The 19,912-nt window shown below is 37.8% G+C and overlaps 1 protein-coding gene and 1 non-coding gene across 7 annotated transcripts in view; one reads left to right on the forward strand and one right to left on the reverse strand.

Moving 5' to 3' along the window:
- Positions 1-19,912, forward strand: part of NHEJ1 (non-homologous end joining factor 1) — a 137,655-nt gene that overhangs the window by 6,742 nt on the left and 111,001 nt on the right. The window lies entirely within an intron of this gene.
- Positions 847-953, reverse strand: LOC130456040 (U6 spliceosomal RNA). Its single transcript, XR_008914316.1, has one exon. It is a non-coding gene; the product is annotated as a U6 spliceosomal RNA (small nuclear RNA).

A 19,912-nucleotide genomic window follows, 5' to 3' on the forward strand; every position in this document is an offset into this window, starting at 1 on the left:
CCAGGCCTAGAGACAGGAGTTCTTGGGTTCAAATGTGACCTCAGACACTTCCTAGCTTTGTGACCCTAGACAAATAACTTAACTCCCATTGCCTAGCTCTTACCACTCTATCTGCCTTGGAACCAATACATGGTATTGATTCTAAGGCAGAAGGGAAGGGTTTTTAAAAAAATATTAATCTTTTTACGTCTTGTAATGTTCTCTATCTCTTGTTTGGTGATAAATTCTTCCCTTCTCCATAGATCTTAAAGGTAAATTATTCTGTGTTCCCCTAATTTACTTATAATATCACTCTTTATGTTTAAATCATATCTCCATTTTTACTTTATCTTGTATAGGATGTGAGATAATGATCTAAATCTAATTTTTGCCATACTGTTTTCCAGTTTTCCCAGCAGTTTTTGTCAAATAGTGAGTTCTTATCTAAAGTATCTTATCTAAAAATCTGGGATCTTTGGATCAAACACTAGATTGCAAAGGTCATTTACCCCTAATCTATTCTATTGATCTACCATTCTATTTCTTACCAGACTGCTTTGATGACCACTGCTTTATAGTATATTTTGAAATCTGGTACTGCTAGGCCATCATCCTTCACATTTTTTTCATTAGTTCCCTTGATATTTTGATCTTTTGTTCTTCCATATGAGTTTTATTATTTTTTCCTAGTTCGATAAAATAGTTTTTTGGTAGTTTGATTGGGTATGGCACTGATTAAATTAAAATTAATTTAGATAGGATTGTTATTTTTATTATATTAACTTGGCCTACCCATGAATAATTAATCTTTTTCCAGTTTTTTAGATCTAATTTTATTTGTATGAAGGGTTTTGTAATTGTATTCATAAAAATATGGAATGCTTCGTGAATTTGTGTGCCATTCTTGTGCAGCAACCATGTTAATCTTCTCTGTATTGTTCAAATTTTAGTATTTGTGCTGCCAAAGTAAGGACTCCTTTTTTTCTTTTGATGTAACAGTGTCACTTTATTGTAGAAGATAATTAAGTTGCAAATTATTATACATTTGCCCACAAAGATTCAATTTTATGAAAGATTACCTGTACAAATATACAAAAAGTACAAGTTTAAGTGCATGCAGTGATTTTTTTCATGTATATTTTTTTATTATCTTCTGTTTTAAAATTGTTACTAAATATTGGTTCTGTGCAGAAGTGCAATAAGGGCTAGGCAACTGAGGCTAAGTGACTTGCACAGAGTTGAACAGCTCTTAGGAACAACACATCTTACATAAAATTCAACTTTACACCAAGACACCAAATATGAGAACTTTATTTTTGAACTGTGTGGCTATTGCTAAGCTTGACACTCTTGGGACAAAATAGATTTTCTCATTCAGAGCCCCAAAATATAGGCGGACTCTAAAAATATAACGGAAATACTTCCAAACACTTATTTTAGTAATTTGCTTTGTGCAGATATGTTTCCACTACATTCATAAAATTTGCTTTAGAAAGAGACATTTGGTCAACTGTCTAGCTATCTGTAACTTCCCTCTTTTGTTGACTTGGATTTTTAAATTTAAAAATTTTTCCAGATTATATATCGATAAAGTTTCTAATATTTATTTTCTGATGTTTTACAATCCATGCTCTCTCTCTCCCTTTCATCTCTCTCTTCTCCCCAAGAAGGCAGGTAATGTGTTATAGGTTGTACATATGTCATCACATAATACATATTTTCCTGTTCTTCATGTTGTGAAATGACATATTGCTTACACTAGAGAAAAATTAATGGAGGAAATAAAGTGAAAAAATGGTGCGTTTCAATATGCATTTAGATTCCCAACTTCTTTGGAGAGGATTTGTGAAAAGTTTTTGAGGCTGGTTCTGTGATTCTGGATTTTTATGTGTAATGATCACGTCAGTTTTGAATAGAGAATCTCTGGACACATGGGCTGCTCTGAATTCCATTTAATGCACAAACATGATCAAAGGAATCAGTTCTTCTTTTTCATCATGAGTTGTAGGAGGTTCATGATTGTAGTTTTGTCAGGGGGTAGTCTATGAGAGACTTGATTCTTGACCAGAACATAGGGAACTCGGATTGAGGCAGATCGCTAGCATTTCTATAGCACTTCAAGTTTGCAAAGCACATTACATAGGCCCGCTCGTTTGATCCTCCTCATCTAGTCCCATAGCCAGTAGGGTCACATTAGCTAGGAAATTTCTGAGGCCAGATGTCAAGCTGTTGTACCACCTGCTCATATCTCAGTGAGGTTGTGACCTCACTGAAGCCCTTCCACTGGGGCAGAGGATGATCATCCTAAGTAATGGTTTCACAAATTTTCCATAAAGCTGCTGTCCAGCATGCTGGAAACTTTCTTTTAGGTCTTTTTATATCCTGAAGATACCATTTGAGGCAGTTGGGTGAGAAATCTGGGTCAGGAAGAACCTAGTTCAAATCTAGCCTCAGATATCTACTGTGTGACTCTGGAATGTCATTTCAATCCCTGTCTTCCTCAGTTTCCTCAACTTGTAAAATGGAAATAATAACAGGATCTCTCTCACAGGGTTGTCATGTGGATCAAATAGAAGAATAACATATGCAAAGTACTCAGTACAGAGCCTGACTCATAGGAAGTGTTTGATAAAGACTTTGTCTCTCCCTTTCATCAGAGATCTTGAGCTGTCCATTTTTTATCACTTGTTTAGGTCACATCAGTGGCTTCCTACTTTTTTCAGACTTGCATCTCCTCAGTGCTATCCCTTCTGTTTTTTCTTGAGAATAGGTAATTGTTAGAAATAGACTATGTACTATACATATGTATTATATGCAGCATCATGTAGAAATTATACGTGTGTAAACATATACACACATACATGCACACACATATGTTATACGTATGTCCACAAAGCTTTTGACTTCTCAGATTTTTGTGGCCTAAGATTATCGGTGTGTAGCAATGTTTAGAGAATGTTTATGTTGAAAAGATCCCCTTTGCCTTGGAAAGAGCTCTTTGAGATCACTAAAAGCTTTGATGATTTTCTTTGACCTGCTCCCACCATCTTTTTCCTTTTGAACTCTGAACCCCTAAACATACACTGATATAATTCAGTGGCAAATAGCTAGGTGGTACAGTGGATAGAGTGCCAGGCTTGAAGTTGGGATGATGACTCTTCTTGAGCTCACATCTAACCTCAGACACTTATTAGCTATGTGACCCTGGACAAGTTACTTAACCTTGCTTGCCTCAGTTTCTCATCTGTAAAATGAGCTGGAAAAGGAAATTGCAAACCATTCCAGTGTCTCTGCCAAGAAAATCCCACAAGAGGTCACAAAGAGTTGGACAGAACTAAAACAACTGAATAATAAAAAATTAATTGCCTGGGGGGCAGCTAGGTGGCTCAGTGGATAGAGAACCCTGCTGGGAGATGGGAGGTTCTGGGTTTAAATCTGACCTCAGACACTTCCTAGCTGTGTGACCCTGGGCAAGTCATATTTACAGTATTGATTCTAAGACAGAAGGTAAGGGTTCAAAAAAACCCCAAAATGAATTGGACTGGCTGACTATGCATCTGCCATCATCTATGCCATCATCTGGGTGATAGGCATTTTTAGGACATTGAGTTTTTCCTACATGGATTATTAGTCCATTTCTTTTGAATAATCAGCATGGATTTCATTGAGGAGACCTTGTAACACAGTTAGCCCCATGTCATCAGCCAACAGGATTACACGGAGGATCTCTATGTCACCATTGCTCTTCCATTTGGACTTGGTATTGGCCATCCATCATGACAAGGCAGATGCACACAGCTAATCCTATTGAGTCTTTTGAGGAGTCTGGCCTAATCTTAAAATAAGCAAAGGAAGACCTTTGCTTGAGGAGAGTCTTTAAGACCCCAAGTACCATCAGACGACAGCTGGGGGATCCCGTATTCTGCCCCCCTTTCAGGGGCTGCGGGGACTTGTAGAGTCTGATGCAGAAGGTTGGTGGGGAGTTGGCCTGTTCTTACATTCTCATTGGGAATACTCCCAGCACCCATATCCTCATCAGAGTTTATATAGGCAAAAAAGGTCTTTGGATGAACAGTTCTTGATGGTCTCTTGATCATATTTCTTTTATCTGTGATTATTTCTGACTTATCTTTAAAACGTATTGAATAAACAATTAAGTTATAATCAGGAAAATATTTTGACTTGTGCCCTTGATTTCGTATTTTTAAAAACATTGCTCTTTATGACATCTTTCTATAAAAACTGACATAAATATTTATAAATAATCATCCATTATATATATCTACTTCACTCAGCATTTTTTAAATTTAGTTTTTTCCAAAACCCTTTCCTTCTGTCTTAGAATCAATACTGTAAATTGGTTCCAAGGCAGAAGAGTGGTAAAAGCTAGGCAATGGGAGATTTCTGAGGCCACATTTGAACCCAGAACCTCTAGCCTCTGGGCCTGGCTCTCTATCTGCAGTCACCTAGCTGCTCTTATTCAGCAGTCATAAAGCTCCAAGTTTCTGTCGTTCCCCCCAGGGACCACCAGGGGGCACTGTTTGCTCAGGAATTCCCCCACCAGAGGGAAGCCAGTTTCTGTTGCTGGAAGTTGCTAGGTGCAGCGGCAGCTCTTTCATGGAGCTGGTGGTCTGAGAAGAGTGAGGTGGCAGAGGCAGCTAACTCCCTGTAGTGCTGGAGTTATCTTTAAATGCAAGCAGGGGGATTCTTGTGTAAGGAAATCTTCATTATTTAAAAACATTCCCCTCCCCCGTATTTCAATATGTACCAATCCATTGCATTTAATGGTGCTGGGCCAGCTTTCTAGGGAATCCAGGAGTTGCTGATCTATGTTACTGTATAGAAAAATCCTGCTATCATAAGCCAGTTCTGGTAGTTGGGCTTTGAGGTATGAGATTAGAAACGATATTTAGGAATGAATAGGAAAAGAGTAGAGCCACGAGAACATCCTACCCAACTGCAGACGTAGTTCTTGAAGAATAAATTGCGAATATTATCTCCAGAGAATGAACTGAAAAATGGAAACAGGAAAGACTTAACAAATATACATATCTGTCTCCAGAATGATGCCTTCTATGATGTGGGGGAGGCTGAGACACTTTTAAATAAGTTCTTCTTAAAAAAATGAAAGGGAAGGTCAGCTGGGTAGCTCAGTGCATTGAGAACCAGGCCTAGAGACAGGAGGTCCTAGGTTCAAATCTGGCCTCAGACACATCTCAGCTGTGTGACCCTGGGCAAGTCACTTGACCCCCATTGCCTAGCCCTTACCACTCTTCTGCCTTGGAGCCAATACACAGTATTGACTCTAAGACAGAAGGTAAGGGTTTTATTAAAAAAAAAAAAGTGAAAAGGATATATTAAGTAAAGTTCCTTTATATCAAGGATGGGGGAATTTTGGTGAACCCCAAGATGAGTCTGTCCAAGGGATTTCTTGAACTTGAGGAAAGCCGAAAGTGTTGTCTTTTTCTTTCCATTTGTTGAATTTTTATCTCCTTATCTTTTTATTTATTTATATATTTTTTGCAAGGTTTTAAATTTAATAAGCATTTTACAAATACACAAAGTCAACAATGTATGTTGCATATATTTATAATTGCATTAAGGCTTTTGAGGCACTCTATCTCATTTGATGAGAGACAGTAGTGCACACATATACTGATAGGTATACTACACCTATCTTACAAAGAAAATCATATATACATGAATATTTATTTTTCTCAGCTTTCCTTCATTTTGTTTTCACTACTGAATTCTTCTCTCCCTCCCTCCCTCCCTTCCTCCTTTAAGAAAGCAAGAACAAAACCTGTTACAAATATATAGTCTTTTAAAACAAAGTCTAACATTAGCCATGCTCTCAGATCTACCCCCCCCCCCACCTCCCACCCCCAAACCCTGCTTCATTTTGTACTGAGTTCATCAGTTCTTCATGTAGAAGTGGAGTATATTTCATGCTAGCTCTTTGGAGTTGTCACTGTTGATCAATTGTCTTTTCATTTATTCTAGCATTTTTCAAAACAATTCAAATGGCTACTTCCTAAAAGAACCTTTTACTGAGTGTCCTAGATGCTAGAGGGACTCCCTATCTTTTTTTTAAATATATACTTTTGTGTGCGTTCTTTCTAACTGGTAGGTAAGCTCCTTGAGGGCAGGGATCTTTTGATTTTTGTCTATCCCCTATCCTTATCTTTTTTTTTTTTAATTAAAAACCCTTACCTTCCATCTTGGAATCAATACTGTGTATTGGCTTCAAGGCAGAAGAGTGGTAAGGGCTAGGCAATGGGGGTCAAGTGACTTGCCCAGGGTCACACAGCTAGGAAGTGTCTTAGGCCAGATTTGAACCTAGGACCTCCCGTCTCTAGGGCTAGCTCTCAATCCACTGAGCTACCCAGCTGCCCCCTATCCTTATCTTTTTAAAGGAAAACTAAAGTATCACCTTCTCCATAATCCTTATTGATTACCTTGCTAGTAAACCTCTTTCAAATCTCATAATAACATTTCTTTTAAACCCTTACCTTATGTCTTAGAATTGTTACAAGTATTCCAAAGCAGATGAGTGATAAGGGCTAGGTGATTCAGTGTCGTATAGCTAGAAGTATCTGAGGCTTATAATAACATTTTATAACTTTCTAATGAGTGTACTAGGTAGTATGGTGTAGTATAGTTAGTATTTATGTGCCCCCTATCCCGTGTTTGCCAGTGTGACATACATTCATGAGAATGTGACTGTGTCTTAGTCAAATTGGGCATCTTTTCTGTCAGCTAGCATAGCACTCCATACATAATATGCACTTGGGAAGTTTTTGCTGAATAAATTAAGATGGTGGAACTGAGGGTCCCTGACAAGGATGTGACAGCTGCTACTGATGGTGTTCTGGTCTGCTTCTGGATACCATGAGGTCATATTTTCACCACTTAATAATAATAATTAACAACAACAACAATAATACTAGCCTATATTTATATAATGGTTTAAAGTTTACAAATAATTTTTCTGATCAGGACCTTTTGAAATAAAGTAAGTATAAGTATTATTATCCCTTATTTTCATTAGTTGAAAATGGGACTTAGGAGAATCCAAAGAGCTGGAAAGGTCTGGAGCTGGGATTTGAACTTGAGTCTGGCTCTTGGCTTCAGCTATAGTTTTTTTACCAAGTACCAAGTCTATGTACGATTTTTTTTTAGGGTAAATTAGAGAATAAACAAATTTTCATTTTTGAAGGTCAGAAAAAAGGTCTAAAAAGAAGCCTTTGCATGCAATTATTAGAAATCTTATTGTAACCAGCACAATTTCTGGCAGGTCAGGTCCTGGAGTGTCAATGAAAAGAATTAGAGAATGGAAAAATATAGCAATCTTATCTAACCTGAAAAATTCTTCTAATTACTAAGCACATCCCTCCTCTTTGCTGTCCTTTCTCCTTCTATAAGCATTCACTTTTTCATCTTTCTAGTATCTGCCCTTAGCACTACAGTATAGTTTACCATCCCAGAATTGCCTCAAAAACATATAGAGTTCTCAGTGGTTGTATCTCAAAATTTACCTTTTCTTTTTCTTCTTGGCCTTTTCATTGATTTTATAAGTTGTATGTCCTTTAGTAATAGCTGCCATGTATATAGCTAAGCCTGTATATACATTCCTACTGGGTCCTAACATATGAGCTATTATTACTTCATTTTATGGGAAAGGAAACAGAAGTATTAAATGACTTATTTGTGGTCACACTATGAATAAAGAACATTCAGAGGTGAGATTTGAACTCAGACCTTATAGACTCAGGAATCAGGCATTCTTTTCACTATTTTATGCCCCCAGCTAGATTTTGTCTTTTTCCAAATCTTTTCTCATTATGTGGTTATTCCTCATCATTTTGTTTGGACGCCTCATTTTTCGTTCTCTTAATTCTGTGCTTTTGGAGAGTATGAGGTGTTTAGGGAAGACTAGTACATCTGGTGTGAAAGCTTGCCAAGCCATTTCAGGGATTCTTTTCTCCTTTAATTTCTATCTGCTACTTTGCTCCCAGCTGTAGCTTCAAGAATCTGTAGCAGTGATGGAGAAACTTTTAGAGACCTTGTGCTGTGCCCCCCCCCCCCCCTTTTTACCCCAGACTGGGGTGGGGGGGGAAGCTCTCCCACTGAGCTTCTGGGCAGAGGGGTAGGTGAAGTGAGGACATTTGTGGAGAGGGAGGGAGGAGGGGCCAAGCCTTCTGCTCCCCTCCCAGCTCTGCCACATGTGAAACCTTCCCACTGGGTTGCTGGGCAGAGGGGCAGGTGAAGTAAAAAAATGTCCTCAGCACTATGGAGAGGGGAAAGGGAGCAGCTACCTTGAGCCCCTCTGCCTTTCTAGTAATGAACTCTGGTGGGTGACAGCTCACATGCCCACAGAGAGGGCTCTGTGTGCCCTTTTTGGCATGCATGCCATAGGTTCACCATCAAGGATCTATAGCATGAACATTGGCCACATACCAGGAAACTGACTCAGTGAGCAGCAAAACTAGGTTGAGGGTAACCAGTAGGCCTCAAACCCATCTATGAGTTAGGGAGGTGTCTGCCCCAGGCTTGTGAGGATATCCTCCGGAGGAAAGGATGGATGAGAATAATTTGTTCCACTTGCATTGGAACTGGCAGAAGCAGGCACTATATTCACTTATAGCTTGATTAGACTTTGAAGATGCCAAGGTCATCCACTGCATCCTGAGCCATTGCCAGCCATCCAGACTTTTGTCTTGCCCCTGAATTTGGATGACCCTGGCAGAGAGTGAGGCTGACAACTTGGTGCAATTCTTCCTTAAATCCAATTCATGCTCAAGTCAAAAGACATCAGGTGATGTCATTTTAGTCCTCTGAGCAGAAAGGGAACCAACCAACCAACTAACCATTTTATGCTTTTGCATTAAGGTTTTTAAGCTACCATCTTGTTGTTTTAAAAGTCCTATTTCTATGTGAATGATATGCAAGAATCAAAGAATCTTAAGATTAACAGCCATTTAGTTCAATTACCTGAAAAAAATAATACCTTATACAACGTATCTGACAAGTCCTCATCTAGCCTTTGTTTGAAGACCTTATTGAGGAAGAATCTACCTCCTGAGGCAACCCAAATTTTATATGACTGTAATTATTAGGAAGTTTTTCTTGATATCAACCTAGATTTGTCACTTTGCAAATTCTTCCTGTTGCTTATAACTTTTCCCTTGGGGCCAACAGAGTACATCTAACCTCTCTTTCATTTGAAAATCCTTAAGATACTTTATTAGCAGCTAGGTTGCACAATGCATAGAATGCCAGTCCTGGAGTCAGAAGACTCCTTTTCCTGTGTTCAGATCTGGCCTCAGACACTTAATAGCTTTGTGACCCTGGGCAAGTCATTCACGCTGTTGGTCTCAGTTCCTCATCTATAAAATAATCTGGAGAAGGAAATGGCAAACCATTCTAGTATCTTTGCCAAGAAAGCCCCATAAGGGGTCACAAAGAATTGGACACAACTGAGAATGATTGAACCATAACAAAGATTCTTCAAAATAGTTATCATGTTCCCCCTTAGTCTTCTCTAGGCTAAATAGTCCCAGTTCTTTGACTAATCCTCATTTGATGTGGACTTGAGGATATTCTCCATTCTATCTTCCTGTGGACATCCTCCAGCTTTTCAATATTCTTCCTAAAACTTTGTTGCCCAGAACTAAACACAATACTCCAAACATGGCCTTATTAGAGCATAGCATGGTAAAATTTTCACCTTTTGTTCTTGAAAGTATTCCTATCTTAGTTCAGAGAAAGTCACATTAATGTTTTTGACTGAAATACTGAACTCTAGTAATGTAATTTTTCTTCTACTAAGAACCTCATGTCTTTTTTGGGCAAAATACTATCAAAACACATTTCCATATCCTACTTATGAAGTTGGTATTTTTGAATTTGAATGTAAGGTTTTACATTTTTCCGATTAAATTTCTTCTTAAATTCAGCCTAATGTTTTATCTTTTTGGATTCTGATTATGCCATTGCTGTGTTGCTTCCTCCCTCCCCTGACTAGAGTAAGGTGGGGGGTGGATTGTAGCACTCATTCTCTGGTGGGGGGTGTGGCACTTGGTCTCTAAAAGGTTTGCCATCACTGCTCTGTACCCTCTTATCCTGTAGAGCTCTCGTTAAAATTTTCCCATAAATCTATAAAGGGTCTATCCACTGGGTTAAAGGCCTGTCTGAGGCTTTTAAAAAAATCTTGTCTGTGTGCTACTTGTGTTGCTATTTGTTTTGCCTATTTTCAGATCGAACATGCCCTCATTAATATTTTTACTTCTTACATAAGCAAGTGATTTTTTTTTTTTGGTAATGTACCATATTTTGTTTTAGCCTGCTATGTATCATCTTATTGCCTTTGGAGTTGTTTATAATTTTATTTCTAATTTAATTATTGTGTTCCATAACTTGCAACCAATTAGGCGGAAATTGGTTTTAAAAAGATAGGTTTTTGCAGTAGTGAACAATTTGAGATTATTAAAAGTACTACACTAATTGGTTTTTCTGACTCAGTGTTTCTATATAGCTGTGAAAATGATTTTCCTAAAGTGCAGGCATGACCATTTGATTCCTTTATTAACTAAACTTCAGTAAATCTCTTTTCCCTCTCAGATCAAATATAAGCTTCTCTTTTCAGCTAAAAAAAATTATCCTGAACTTAATAAGGGAGCATTTTTACATACAAAATAGAGCAAGTAATGAGTATTATACATGAAAATACAGATTTCTGTTACACAAAGTTGTCCAATGCAGTTTGCTGCCCACAAAACTTCCCAGTGGGGCCCAAACTAGATTAAGATATAATTGGGAAATATTTTGACAGAATAAATAAAAATGCAATATGACAGATAATATTTATAATTTCCTTCTCTAGCTCATTTTACAGATAAGGAAACTGAGGAAGACGAGTAAGTGCCCAAGGTTGCATAGCTGATAAGTATTTGAGGCTAGATTTGAACACAGATGAGTCTTCCTGACTCTAGGCCTGGCTTTCTATCCACTATGCCACCTGTCTACCCCATAGAATACTATTGCTCCTTGAGAAACAGGAAGGAGATGATTTTAGAGAAACCTGGGGAGATTTGTGTGAACTAATGGAGAGTAAAGTTAATACAACTAGGTATTATGTGATAACAACCATAAAAACAAACAACTTTGAAAGCATGAAGAACCTCAGTCAACTCAGAGTCCAGACACAGTTCCAGAGGTTGCCTCATATAACATGCTATTCACCTCCTGACAGAAAGATGATGTGCTAAGGACACCAACTGAGACATACATTTTGGAGACATGGCCAATGAAGGAATTAGTGTTACTTTTACAAAACCTGCATATTATAGTGGTTTGTTTCATTTTGTTTTTCTTTTTTAGTGGTGTGTGGGGGAGAGAAATAGTGCATTTTTGTTCGTTATAAAATGATAAAAGTATGTCTCTGTATCTTGTGTTCATCATTTCTGTAAGGAGGTGAGTAAATTTTTTCTCATGGGTCCTCTGGAGACATAGTTGACTGTTACATTGATAAGAGTTCTTAAGTCTTTTTTTTTTATCTAGACATCTAGTTTATTTCATTCTTAAATCTTATAAAGGTGTTTTTGTTTTTACAATGTTGCTGTCGTATAATTATTTCTTGTTTTATTCACTTCACTGTGAGTTAGTTCATACTGCTCAGGTTTATCGGAAAGATCCTCTCTTTCAGTTCCCACTTTAGGATCAGGAAGTTTGTTTTCCTTATGATTCTTTCCCTTCCCAGTATTATCCTTCTTCTTATGCCTCCCCAACCCCCTTCACTGCTTGTTTCCTCCTGTTAAGTTTGATGTATTTTTACACCAACTTTATATGTATGTTCAACCTTCCTTTATCAGTTTAAATGAAAATGAGGTTCATCTAATATCTATTTCTCCAACTCTTCTGCTGTTTTTCATCCTCTTCTCATGTGCTTAAAAGAAACCAAACTCTTGCCTTCCATCTTAGATACTAAGGTATTGGTTCTGAAGCAGAATAGTGGTAAGAACTAGGCAATGTGTGGGGGGGGAGTGGGGAATGCCTTGCCCAGGGTCACACAGCTAGGAAGTGTCTGAAGACAAAAATACAGTGTTTCACTCCATTCTTCCTCCTTTCTAGGAGACAGGAATAGGGAAAGGAATAACCATTTATATAGAATCTACTATGTGTCATGCACTGTACTAAGTGCTTTTTGTAAATACTATCTCATTTGATCCTTATAACAATCTTGGGAGGTAGGTGCAGTTATTATTCCCATTTTAAAATTGAGAAAACTAAGGAAGATAGAGATTTAAATGACTTTTTCAGGATCTCACAACTAGTAAGTATATGAGGCTCAGTTCTTCCTGACCCTAGCTCTCTATCCACTGCACCACCTATCTCTCTCTAACAGTATTCTTAAAAAGACCTAAAGGAAAACTTCCAGCATGCTGGGCAGCAGCTTTATGGAAAATTTGTGAAACAAGAATAACTTAGGATGATCATACTCTGCCCCAGTGGAAGGGCTTCAATGAGGTCACAACTTCACTGAAATATGACAGGTGGTGCAAAGGCTTGATATCTGGCCTAAGACATTTACTAGCTGATGTGACCTTACTGACTATGAAACCTCTCTCACAAGCATCCCTGCTCAGCCGCAGTCTGATGTTGGATTTGAACACAGATCTTCCAAACTGTAGATCTAGCACTTTGTCATCTAGCTGTACCACACCAGGTACTAGTGTATTGCCATCTTTTTTTTTTCCATTTGAATTAATTTATTTATTCAATTTAGAACATTATTCCTTGGTTCCAATAATCACATTATTTCCCTCCCTCCCCTCCACCCACTCTTCCTGCAACCAATGTGCAATTTCATTGGGTATTACTTGTGTCCTTGATCAGAACCTATTTCCATGTTGTTGTTTACACTAGGATGTTCATTTAGAGTCTACATCCCCAACCATATGCCTTTGACCTATGTATTCAAGCAGTTGTTTTTCTTCGGTGTTTTTACTCCCACTGTGTTTCCTCTGGATGTGGATAGTGGTTTTCCTCATAGGTTCCTCCAAGTTGTTCAGGATCTCTGCATTGCCACTAATGGAGAAGTCCATTACATTTGATTGTACCACAGTATATCAATCTTTGTGTACAGTGTTTTCCTGGTTCTGCTCCTCTCACTCTGCATCAATTCCTGGAGGTTGTTCCAGTCCCCATAGAATTCCTCCACTTTATTATTCCTTTGAGCACAGTAGTATTCCATCACCAACATATACCATAATTTGTTCAGCCATTCCCCAGTCAAAGGACATCCCCTCATTTTCCAATTTTTTGCCACCACAGAGAACTCAGCTATAAATATTTTTGTACAAGTCTTTTCCCTTATTATCTCTTTGGGGCATGAACCCAGCAGTGCTATGGCTGGATCAAAGGGCAGACAGTCTTTTATCGCCCTTTGGGCATAGTTCCAAATTGCCCTCCAGAATAGTTGGATCAATTCACAACTCTACCAGCAATGAATTAATGTCCCGACTTTGCCACATCCCCTCCAGCATTCATTATTTTCCTTTGCTGTCATATTAGCCAATCTTCTAGGTGTGAGGTGATACCTCAGAGTTGTTTTGATTTGCATTTCTCTGAACATAAGAGATTTAGAACACTTTTTCATGTGCTTATTAATAGTTTTTATTTCTTTAATTGAAAATTGCCTATTCATGTCCCTTGCCCATTTATCAATTGGAGAATGGCTTGATTTTTTGTACAATTGGTTTAGCTCTTTATAAATTTGAGTAATTAGACCTTTGTCAGAGGTTTTTGTAATGAAGAATGTTTCCCAATTTGTTGCTTCCCTTCTAATTTTGGATGCATTAGTTTTGTTTGTACACAACCTTTTTAATTTGATGTAATCAAAATTGTTGATTTTACATTTTGTGATTTTTTTCTAGCTCTTGCTTGGTTTTAAAGTCTTTCCCTTCCCAAAGATCTGACAAGTATACTATTCTGTGTTCCTCTAATTTGCTTATAGTTTCCTTCTTTATATTCAGGTCATTCACCCATTCTGAGTTTATCTTGGTGTAGGGTGTGAGATGTTGATCCAAACCTAATCTCTCCCACACTGTCTTCCAATTTTCCCAACAGTTTTTATCAAATAGTGGGTTTTGGTCCCCAAAACTGGGCTCTTTGGGCTTATCATAGACTATCTTGCTGAGGTAATTTATCCTAAGTCTATTCCACTGATCCTCCTTTCTGTCTCTTAACCAGTACCAAATTGTTTTGATGACCACTGCTTTATAGTATAGTTTGAGATCTTGGACTGCAAGTCCTCTTCCTTTCCTTTTTTTTTTTCAGATTTCCCTGGATATCCTTGATATTTTGTTCTTCCAAATGAACTTTGTTATGTTTTTTCCTAATTCAGTAAAAAAGTTTTTTGGTAGTTCAATGGGTATGGCACTAAATAAGTAAATTAATTTGGGCAGGATTGTCATTTTTATTATGTTAGCTCGTCCTACCCATGAGCAATCAATGTTTTTCCAATTGTTTAGATCTAGTTTTAATTGTGTGGAGAGTGTTTTGTAGTTGTGTTCATATAGTTCCTGTGTTTGTCTCAACAGATAGATTCCTAAGTATTTTATATTGCTTAGGGTGGTTTTAAATGAAATTTCTCTTTCTAATTCTTGCTGCTGAAATGGGTTGGAGATGTATAGAAATGCTGATGATTTATGCGGGTTTCTTTTGTATCCTGCAACTTTGCTAAAGTTGTTGATTATTTCGACTAGCTTTTTGGTTGATTCTCTAGGATTCTTTAAGTAGACCATCATATCATCCGCAAAGAGTGATAACTTAGTCTTCTCATTGCCAATTTTAATGCCTTCAATTTCTTTTTCTTCTCTAATTGCTGCTGCTAGTGTTTCTAGTACAATGTTAAATAATAGAGGTGATAATGGGCATCCTTGTTTCACTCCTGATCTTATTGGGAAGGCTTCTAGTTTATCCCCATTCCAGATGATGTTTGCTGATGGTTTTAGATATATAGTGTTTATTATTTTTAGGAAAGGCCCTTCTGTTCCTATGCTTTCTAGTGTTTTCAATAGGAATGGTGTTGTATTTTATCAAAGGCTTTTTCTGTATCTATTGAGATAATCATGTGATTTTTGTCGGTTTGCTTGTTGATATGGTCAATTATGTGGATGGCTTTCCTAATATCGAACCATCTTTACATTCCTGGTATAAATCCTAAGTGATCATAATGAATAATCCTTGTGATCACTTGCTGGAGTCTTTTTGCTAGTATCCTATTTAAGATTTTTGCATCTATGTTCATTAAGGAGATTGGTCTGTAGTTTTCTTATTCTGTTTTTGACCTTCCTGGCTTTGGTATCAGTCCCATATTTGTGTCATAAAAGGAATTTGGTAGAACTCCTTTGTTTACTCTGTCAAATAGTTTGTATAATAATGGGATTAGTTATTCTTTGAATGTTTGATAGAATTCATTTGTGAATCCATCTGGTCCTGGGGATTTTTCCTTAGGGAGTTCTTTGATGGCTTGTTCAAATTTTTTTTTCTGATATGGGGTTATTTAGGCAATCTATTTCTTCCTCTGTTTGTCTAGGCATTTTATATTTTTGTAAGTATGCATCCATATCACCTAGATTGCTATATTTGTTGCCATATAATTGGGAATAATAGTTTTTAATGATTGCCTTAATTTCCTCTTCATTAGAGGTGAGGTCTCCCTTTTCATCTTGAATACTGTCAATTTGGTTTTCTTCTTTCCTTTTTTTAATTAGACTGACCAATGCTTTGTCTATTTTATTTGTTTTTTCAAATTACTAGCTTCTAGTCTTATTTATTAAATCAATAGTTCTTTGACTTTCAAATTTTATTGATTTCTCCTTTGATTTTTAGGATCTCTAATTTAGTCCTCACCTGAGGATTTTTAATTTATTCACTTTCTAGTTTTTTAATTTGCATGCCCAATTCATTGACCTTTGTCCTCCCTAATTTGTTAATATATGAACTCAAGGATATAAATTTCCTTCTGAGTACTGCTTTGGCTGCATCCCATAGGTTTTGAAAGGATGTCTCATCATTGTCATTTTCTTCAATGAAATTATTAGTTATTTCTATGATTTGTTCTTTAACTAACCGGTTTTGGAGAATCGTTTCATTTAATTTCCAATTAATTTTTGATTTACCTCTCCATGTACCCTTGCTAATTGTTATTTTCATTGCATTGTGATCTGAGAAAGTTGCATTTATTATTTCTGCTCTTTTGAAGTTGTTTGCAATGTTTTTATGCCCTAAAACATGGTCAATTTTTATGAATGTACCATGTGCTGCTGGAAAAAAGGTGTATTCCTTTTTGTCCCTATTTATTTTTCTCCACATATCTACTAACTTTAATTTTTCTAAGATTTCATTCAGTTCTCTTACCTCTTTCTTATTTATTTTTTGGTTTGATTCATCTAGTTTGGATAGAGGAAGGTTCAAGTCTCCCACTAGTATAGTTTTTCTATCTATTTCATCCTTAAGCTCCACTAGTTTCTCCTTTAGAAATTTGCATGCTATGCCATTTGGTGCATACATGTTGAGTACAGATATTTCCTTATTGTCTATACTGCCTTTTATCAGGATATAATTACCTTCCCTATCTCTTCTCTTTTAACTAGATTTATTTTTACTTTGGCTTTGTCAGATATGATTGAGACTCTTGTCTTCTTTTTATCAGTTGATGCCCAATAGATTTGGCTCCATCCTCTTACTTTCACCCTATGCGTATCTACCTTCCTCATGTGTGTTTCTTGTAGACAGCATATAGTAGGGTTTTGGATTCTAATCCACTCTGGTATTCACTTGCGTTTTATGGGTGAGTTCATTCCATTCACATTCAGAGTTATGATTACCAGCTGTGTATTTCCCAGCATTTTGATTTCTACTCCTAGTCCTACCTTTTCTTCTTTCACTATTTCCTTCTACCCCAATGTTTGTTTTTAATTAGTCCCCCTAGTTCCCACCCTTATTTTACTTCCCTTTCTATCCCCCTCCCTTCTCATCCCCCTCTTATTTTCTTTGCAATCTTTAAAAAAAACTACCCCCCCCTTGTACTGCTTCCCTCCTCACCAGTCCGTTTGTTACCCTTCTACTCCCCTATAGGGCGCAAATCTAATCTCTGCCCCAATGGATTGGATTGTTTTTCCCTCTTTGGGTCAATTTCAATGCACATAAGAGTTGAGTATTTCCTATTTCCAACCTCTTTACCCTGCCATCTTCCATGTTCTCCCATCTCCCGCCATGAGCTTCTTTATGACATAAATTTACCCCCTTTTGTTTCTTTTTCCATTTCTTTTAGTATTAACCTCTTTTTTTTAGCTCTAGTTGTATATATATATATATACACACACACATACATGGACACGTCATCTGCATGGATCCACAGCGAATACCAAGACAGGTATTCTATGGTGAACTGTCACCTGGACTCAGGAAACAAGGTCGACCAAAGAAAAGATTTAAGGATCAGCTAGTCAAACTTGAAGTGGGCTGGCATTACACCAAAGCAACTAGAACTTGCTGCTTCTGTCAGAAGCAGCTGGTGAACCCACATTAACCATGCCACCACCACTTTTGAAGATGAACGACGTCAACATCTTGCCGCTGTGCGTGAACACCAATACCAGGCCACAACCGCACCTCCCGTAACAACTGGCGTCCCATGCCCCATGTGCCACAAACTTTGCATCTCAGCCTTTGGACTTCAAAGCCATATGAGGGTACACCGTAGATGAAAACGCACAAAGACAATTGTCATTCTCAGTCACCGAGAGACTACTACTACATGTGTATGTATTTATGCATACATATATCTATATGCCTGTTTATGTCTTGTCATTTCATCCTATACAGTTTGTCACTGTTCCCTCTAAGTATAATTTTTCTAGCTGCCCAGGTGATAATAGCAATTTTTAAGAGTTACCAATGACCTCTTTTCTTATAGGGATACATATGATTTTAACTTATTGAGTCTCTTAAAAAAAGTTTTTTTTGTATGTGTTGTTTTTCTTTTTTCCCTCTTTTTTAATTACCTTTTGATGATTCTCTTGAGTTCTTGCTTGGACATCAAATTTTCTATTCAGGTCTGGTCTTTTCTTTACAAATTCTTGGAATTCTTCTATTTTGTTGAATGGTCATACTTTCCCCTGTAAGAATATAGTCATTTTTGCTGGGTAGTTGATTCTTGGTTGTAGACACAGTTCCCTTGCTTTCTGGAATATCATATTCCATGCCTTTCGGCTATTCAGTGTAGATGCAGCCAGATCCTGTGTTATCCTCACTGTGATTCCATGATATCTGAATGACTTCTTCTTGGCAGCTTGTAATATCTTTTCTTTGGTCTGATAGTTCTTGAATTTGGCTATAACATTCCTGGGTGTTGTCAGTTGGGGATTAAGTACAGGAGGTGATCTGTGGATTCTTTCAATCTCCACTTTTCCCTCTTGTTCTAGAATATTGGGGCAGTTTTCTTGGATGATTTCCTGTAGTATTATGTCCAGGCTTTTTCTTTTGTCATGGTCTTCTGGTAGACTAATGATTCTTAAATTATCTCTCCTCAAACAATTTTCTAAATCCTCTGTTTTGTGAATGAGATGTTTCATATTTTCCTCAATTTTTTCATTCTTTTGGTTTTGTTTTATAGTTTCCTGCTGCCTTGTGAGGTCACTTAATTCTAGTTGTTGTATTCTGGTTCTTAAAGACTGAATTTCATTCCTGGCTTTTTGGTCATCCTTCTCCTTCTGGTCTGATTTTCTTTGGAGGTCATCTTTCATTCTCTTTACCTCATCTCTTATCTCCTTTGCCTCATCTTTCATCTTCTTTGCCTCATCTTTCATCTCCTTTGCCTCATTTTCAAGCTGGTTGATTTTGGCTTTCAGGACACTATTTTCTCGTTTTAGTTCAAGTGCCTCTGTTTCCAGATGACTTATCTTAGTTTTAAATTTCTTTTCCCAGTTGCTTTCAGCCTCTCTTAATTGTGTTTTGAATTGCATTTTGAGTTCCTCCAAAGCCTGTATCCAATTCACTGGGATTTCTGATTTATTTTTTGATTATCCGTCCTCCTCTGTTTCATTTGCTCTCTGTTTGTTGCCTGTGTAGAAGCTGTCTATTGTAATTTCTTTCTTCTTTTTCTTTTGTTTGCTCATATTTACCCCTTCTTTGTTTCCCGTATTTGTCTGTGCTCTTATTCCTCTCATTTTTTTTGGTTTTGGGGTTTTCTGTCAGTCTCCCCTCTTGGAGCTTTTTCAGGACAGTGTAGTCTGTGGGGGATGGGTATTGGAGTTCGAGCTTCCCTGTCCTCTGGAGGCTTTTGATTGGATTAAAGCCCAGCAGTTCCTGAGGGAGGGGTGTTGAAGCTCTGGCTTCCCTGATCTCTGAAGACTTTTGATGGGATTAAGTTCAGCTGGGTTGGGCTGTGTGTATCCTCTGAGGCCAAAACCTCCTGGAGGGCTGGAGCAATATGGAGGTTCTCAGCAGCTGTGACCAGTCTGCCAGCTCTGCGCTTCCTCTCCAGCTCCTTCCTCACCACCTGTGTTCAATGATCTGGGCCTGGCACAGCCTTGCCCGCAAGGTACACCCTCCAGACCAGCACCTTTGCCTGCCCGGAGGTTCCTGCTGCCGCTGGAGGCTTAGCACTCTAGGTAGGGGGGGAGGGGTCCTGAGACTTTCCTTCTGCCTTCCCCTTAAACCCAAGTGTTCTCGGATTCTGGCTTTTGGGGGGACATACCTTTTGAATTGAGTCCATCAGGAGGGTTCCTTGGCTCTGTCTTGTTGTTAGGTTTGATTTTCAGTCCCCTAGGAGCATTCAGTTTGTGATCGGTAAGGAAGGGTATTCAGAGGTCTGAACTTCTGCTGCTTTTAGGCCGCCATCCTTACTCCTCCTTCCCTTGTC

Source organism: Monodelphis domestica, chromosome 8, assembly GCF_027887165.1.
Source record: "Monodelphis domestica isolate mMonDom1 chromosome 8, mMonDom1.pri, whole genome shotgun sequence".
NCBI classification, from domain to species: domain Eukaryota; kingdom Metazoa; phylum Chordata; class Mammalia; order Didelphimorphia; family Didelphidae; genus Monodelphis; species Monodelphis domestica.